The following is a 6,969-nucleotide window of genomic DNA, read 5'->3' as shown; positions in this document are numbered from 1 at the left end:
GAGCAGGCTCCCTGCTCGCCCGAGCAGGCCTCTGAGGGCCTGCTCGGCGAGCAGGAGCAGTGCTTGGGCAGTGCCTGGGCAGCTCGCCGAGCAGCGCCTGGGTAGCTCGCCGAGCAGCGCCTGGGCTGCTCGTCGAGCAGCGCCCGGGCTGCGCGTCGAGCAGCGCCTGGGCTGCTCACCGATGCTCAATTCGCCGAGAGACTACCGGGGGTCCCCGAGACTCGATTTTTGCCTGAAATTGATCATGTTTTAACCTGCACACGCACATAAACTCCAAACAACATTAGTCCAAAGGCTAAATTGACCCGCCAATCGCTTATTTTGAGCAAACGCTTCGTTTGGTGCGACTTTTGACGGATCAATTAGCTTCAAAAGATAACGGAATTATAATATGCATGCCATTTTGGCCGTATTTGCCTAAATTGATCATAAAACGAGCCTGAACAACGAAAAGTAAATAAAACATTTCCAATTTCTAACTAACTCACACAAAAGCATTTAAATGCGAGAATTGCTCGCTTATTAACTAAATAACGCTAAAAACTGTTCTACAACCGTACCCAAAGATAGGGGTTTTTGACCCTTATCAAACCTCCTCGCACTTAAAACTTTACTTGTCCCCAAGTAAACTAAAAAAACTAAACCCGCAATCACAAGCAAGCTAGAAAACCTCCCGGTTTGACTAGGTGCTTGACACAATTTCGAGCATCTGTAATTACATGCATTCGGAAATACAAAGTAGAGACACGATATCCAAAAGCCGCATTTCAATTATCATAGGTCATATGTTTTAAGAAAAAGGACACATGTTCAATTAAACGAGCTTGAGGGGATCGCTAAGTAAAACACCTCACCATAGGTAGTTCACTCATTTCACACAATTTTAGTGGCTAAAGTGTTTACTCTCGGCTTATGTTCTTGCTTAGGATTACGTTGATTTTGCACGTTCATCCGAGTTCCTCTATTATGCTATATGACTCCGATGATATCAAAAACAACCTCGAATTGGGGTTGTAATGTGGTTAGAGGGTTAAAGGTACAACAAGGGTTAACAGTTCTAGCGCTAGAAAAACAAAGTTAAAATGGCTTTAGCGAGTATGAAGTGACTGAGCTTTTTATTCATTATATTTTCTTTGAGACGTTTTGATTTTAAGAACTGGGAGATAGAGTTCTCCTTCTTTTGGTCGTCTCTTTTCTTTTCTGTTTTTTTTTCCGGATAGCATTGCTCAATCACTTCTTAGCCTTTTGGCTTGCTACTATGATGCCATAAACAAGGATAAAGCGCTAGAAGAAAACAAAGGCTCAATCCGAGCTTTGCAAAAACTGGGTTAAGTAACAAACCAAGTGATGGTTTGCAAAAATTGGGCTAGGACGAAAGAAAAATCTACAAACTACAAAAATATAGGCTCAAAGGGGCTTCCTAGAGTGGATGAAAAAAAGAAAATAAGGTAAAGAAAAGGGTTAATTTCTAATGAGGCTGATTTCATCGTCTACCATCTCAAATCATTGCATGTAGGTTCAACACAGTATTAGGTGCAAAATCTGTAATCTTTCCACAAGAAAAAGAGTTTTTTGATGTTCGCTCTTGGGCTCAAATTCAACTCACAATTCTTTGGGTTTCAATTTTGTGTTTACTAGTTCTCCCCAAACTCAAGTTTAACATCACATGCCTTCAATTCTTAAGTTATCTACCAAGTAATGATTTTAGCATTTCTACAAAAGTAGGGTCTAAATGCAAACTTTAGCTCATGCTTTTACAGATACAAGGATTGTGTCCTACACCTAAACTAGTTGTCATGAAATCTTAGATTCGGTTCTCAGCCCTCAAGGACAAATAACGAAGTTTAGATTTGAAGGAGGTTCACGGTTTTAGGTCATAAACATGCGAAAACATAAATAAAACCCGAAAAACGCTAAACTAAACTAGACACGACGCAACAAAAATTTAAAAATTTATACAATTTTTGTAAGTTTGTCTACCCCTCCTCCTCACACTAAAAATATTCAATAAGTTCCAACATTGCATCACAAACCATAAAGTACAAGTGCAAAAAGTTAGGGTGGAGAAGACAACTTACTGATTTTATCGCAAAAACTTGATGATTCGCGGTGCCAATTTTTTTTTTTTTTATTATTAATGATTTTGTTTTTTTAGCTCCGTTCGGGATTTAAAAATCCCGAACAGTTGCTTATCGCGACCGAGCTGCGCGGCAGTGCCTAGCGAGCTGGGCGGTGCCCAGCGACAGTGCCCAGCTCGCCGAGCTGGCAGGCAGGAGGTCCGGGGAAAAAAATAAATTTTTTTTTTAATTTTTTTTTCCAGCTCGCCGAGGCCAGCTCGGCGAGCTGGCAGGCAGGGGGTCCGAGAAATTTTTTTTTTTAACCCGAACACTAAAAAAACGTAAAAGAAAACTAAACTAAAATATCAATGTATAATATAAATAAAATAAACCTGAAAAGTTTTATTAAAACTTGGGTTGCCTCTCAAGAAGCGCTACGTTATAGTCGGTGAGCTCGACATAGAATTCCCGCCTAGGTGTATGCTGACATTCGCATTAGGAATTCAAATTCCTGAATAAATAATCCGTACCTGCAAAACGGATTATCAGTTTTAAAGAATTTTAATGAAAACAATGGATCAAATTTAAATAATTTATGAAAAAGTTTAGTTTGCTCCCTTTTTGATTCTCCAGGTAGATCAAAGAGAATGGAATTTTCTGGACATGGAGCAAAACCGAACTCTTCTATTTTTGGATTCTTCTCTAGAGGCTCAATTTCAACTGATTCCTCAATTAATATTGAAACTTTTGGTTTCTCATAATTAGGGATCAGTTCTTCATTGTTAATGGGAAAAGATATTACCTTATCAACCTGACCTACCAAATTGGGTTCTTTAATTGATTCGTCCGCGGTTGAATCAACTAGGATCCCTTTTTGTATGCATAAATTTTTAATTGAGGCATACAAATCGTCAGTTTGATCTTCGTGACTAGATAGAAAGTTAAGCAAATGCGTAATAGACTCCTTATTTCCATTGTTTCTAGCCATTTTCTTAAAAAAGAAGAATCATTAGAAATAACAATAAAAATTAAAAACAAATATTCACAAAAAGAAAAGTATAAAGGATTATATATAAACAAGTATAAACGATTATAAACAAGTATAGATGATATTCACAAAGATATTCACAAAGGAATGCCTAAACTAACAAATCAACCTTTGGTTCGATATTGCAAAAGAAATAAATCCCCGGCAACGGCGCCAAAAACTTGATGCGCCTCCCGTAAAGAAGACTCACTAAGGGATAAGTGTACCCCGTCGTTATCAAGTAATAAATTTCTGGAAAAGTCCAGGTATCGTCCACAGGATTTATTTCTGCAAGTATCGAGTTACTTGGTTTCAGGTGTTATCTAGGCTTAGGGGGTTTTGAGCTGGTTTTCTTAAGTTAATCTACTCCTAGGTTTGAATTATACTACTCCTAGCTAAGTTATCTGATTCTAACTAAGTTATTCTACGCCTAATTAATTTACGCTACCCCTAATTAAGTTAAACTACTCCTATATGATCTTTTACCAATGCAATTATCCGAAGGAACATGAAGGGATACGATGATAATGAAAATAGATTGTTTAAGCAATTGAATTAAAATCTAAGTCACTTGTGTCCGAGGCGATTAACCCTACCTATCCTCCTGAGGTCCCTAGTTCGTGATTCCCTTGTAAGGCCGAAACTAGCTCTAAGGCTCAGCAATTTGGGCTTAATCTTCTATAGGGTCGTCAATCCTATAGGCATTGACTAGGTCAGATTCAGCTCGCAATATGTGCCAACTTAATTTTGGGATTATCGAATGAGTTAAACCAATCAGACAAAGCGTAAGACAAAGATTAAAGCATTAAAACAATTGAATGAACAAAAACTATAACATATATCAAAGATGAAAGTATTGTCACGAAGATACAATGAGCCTAGGATTCATAACATGGATCAGAGGCTAGACAGAATATAAAAGAAGAAAAATCCCTTTCAGGGAACCTGTCTACCAATGCAGGTGTCTTCCTAGGACTTAAGGATGGAGCTTGAGCAATCCTCGGTGAGCGGAGCTTCGGAGGTGTCTTCAATGGAGGTTTGAAGGATATGGATGAGGTGGAGAGGATTTCTCAAGATGAAAAGCTAAGAAAATTACAAAGATAAAAGATATCTAATTTACATTGGAAAAATCCTATTTATAGACGCGGCTCGGGCCCTCTTCTTGACCTATTTCGTGTCCTTATTCAGGTAGGAAGTCGTGGGGCGGGTCGTGGAGTCGTGGGGGCGGAATTGTTCTTTTTGACCAATTCTCGCATGTCTGCTCGCCGAGCAGGGCGAGCTGCTCGGCGAGCAGGCACTGCTCGTCGCGCGCAGGCTCCCTGCTCGCCCGAGCAGGCCTCTGAGGGCCTGCTCGGCGAGCAGGAGCAGTGCCCGAGCAGTGCCTGGGCAGTGCCTGGGCAGCTCGCCGAGCAACGCCCGGGCTGCGCGTCGAGCAGCGCCTGGGCTGCTCACTGATAAGTCTCCAATTCAACGTTCAAATGTCCACTTTAGTGCTAGGTTATTTAATTAATTTGGTGTTATTCTGTGTATTATTGCTTGTTTTGGTTTGATTTGCCTCCACAGGACTCAAATGATTAAAAGGAGCAGAATTGGGCTTAATTAGAGAAACTTTAGACCAGAAAGGAATTTGGTGCTGAATTAAAGGAGCTGAAGCGAAAATGGAGTTAGTCTTGCCCAAGACTAAGGACCTCCGAATCTTCTGATGTTCAAATTGACCAGGACCTTTTCCAACTCGAAATAAAAGGCAGAAAATCAGGGATTTGAAATTTATAAAAGAGGTTGATGATTTAGATAGATATTATTTTGTTACCCAACTTTTAGGAGAGGGTTTTCTCTATAAATAGATGAGAATTTACACCTTGGGGGATAAGTTCTTTTTAGGTTTTTTTCTCTTTTTGGTTTCTTAGTTAGCTTCATTTATTATCGTCTTTAATGGCTATCATAGTCGATTTCATGACTATGTGTGGCTAAACACTTTATTCGGTTAAGGGATTAATCAAAGGCGAGCATTATTTTCTATCGTGAGATTGTTACTCTTTAATTTAGAAATCTGAATTTATATGAGCTGTTTGCATGTTTGTTAATCTATAAAATCAGACCATCATTGGAGGTTCAGGTGAAGGTTTGGCCAGACTTTTGCTTTTTCATTCATTGAACAACGTTAGGAAATAGGATTTGTAATCATCTGAATATCTTAACAACGATTAAGCGCATGAACATGTGATTTGGTTTGAATCGGAATCGCTAAGAATTCGGTTAACTTAGATTGGGTCCTTCTAATTCCTAATGCTTTCGACGGATTAAATTCTAAGCGCTAAGCTAGAACTGTCTGATTGAATAGGAGCTTATCTTTAGGCGCTCTAGGATTTGCTTTACAATTAAGGAAGGATTAGGTCGGGAATGAATAAGGAACGGCTATAACCAATCCAGATCATGTTAATTAAGATAATGTCTCACCGTCAATGATCGATGGGAAATAATTGTTTGGCCTGCGGAATCCCCCTTAACTGAAATTCCAACATTTAATTTTACATTCAACTTCAATTTGATTCTGCAATTTTTATTTATTCATTAATCAACAATTTCAATCCCCCTCTATTTACTTTTTGTTAATTGTTTGGTTATATTTGTGATTAGATTAGTATTAATCCTTTGGGTACGACCTTTACTTGCTCTTTTACAATTTATTTTCGGCTAAGTAAAGTTATAATTATCTTTGGTGGATTCGACACCCATCAAATTTTGGCGCCGTTGCCGGGGATTAATTTAACTTGATTTAATTCCATATATGACCAGGTCTGAAACTTCCAATTTTAGTGAAGAAGAGGAAATTTCCAGCGAAGAAAGTGAACAATCTGAAGAGGAGACGATGGCAGGCAGAACTTTAAGACAACTTCATGCACCTCAGGCTGATCAACAGCCCTTATGCGTCACATACCCAGTCCTAAATGCGGCTTTTGAACTTAAATCGGGTCTGATTCACTATTTACCTAAGTTCCACGGGATGGAAAGTGAAAATCCACACAATCATCTAAAGGAATTCCATGTTGTTTGTTCAGGTATGAGCCCACAAGGAATAACTGAGGAACAAGTTAAATTGAGAGCTTTTCCTTTTTCTTTGCAGGAAGCAGCAAAAGATTGGTTTCTCAATCTGCCCTCTAGATCCATCACAACATGGATGGGTATGGCACAAGCATTCCTGGAAAAGTATTTTCCAGCTTCTCGAGCAGCAATGATCCGAAGAGAAATCAGCGGTATCAGACAAAAAGATATAGAAACACTCCATGATTATTGGGAGAGATTCAAAAGGCTATGTGCAAGCTGTCCCCAACATGGGATAACTGAACCTTCTCTTATTCAATATTTTTATGAGGGGATGTTAGGCATGGAAAGAAAGATGATAGATGCAGCTAGTGGGGGAAGCCTCATTGATAAAACACCATCTGCTGCTAAAGAATTGATCCAAAGCATGGCAGCAACTTCCCAACAATTTGGGAAACAACAAGATGCTCCACGAAAAGCATATGAGGTAGGTACTTCTTCAATTGAAGAAAAGTTAAATACTTTGACATCTCTTGTACAAAATTTGGTTGTAGGGAAGGTAGCTCAAGTGAAAACATGTGGGATATGCTCGGTTATTGGACATGCTACAGATGAATGTCCCACATTGCATGAAAGAACACCAGAACAGATTAATGCCATCCTCGGATATCAGGGGCAACCTCCACATAAATATGATCCATACTCGAACACATACAACCCCGGATTGCGTGATCACCCGAACCTGAGTTATAAACAGCAAAACAGTGTCCCGCAACCAAATCCTCCACAACAGTACAGACCTCCCCAGTCCGACCCAAACTCAGGTATAGCATCTAGTTCTAA

This window comes from Euphorbia lathyris, chromosome 10, assembly GCF_963576675.1.
Source record: "Euphorbia lathyris chromosome 10, ddEupLath1.1, whole genome shotgun sequence".
Taxonomy (NCBI): domain Eukaryota; kingdom Viridiplantae; phylum Streptophyta; class Magnoliopsida; order Malpighiales; family Euphorbiaceae; genus Euphorbia; species Euphorbia lathyris.
The sequence above is the reverse complement of the archived record's forward strand: the minus strand, read 5'-3'. Positions refer to the sequence as shown.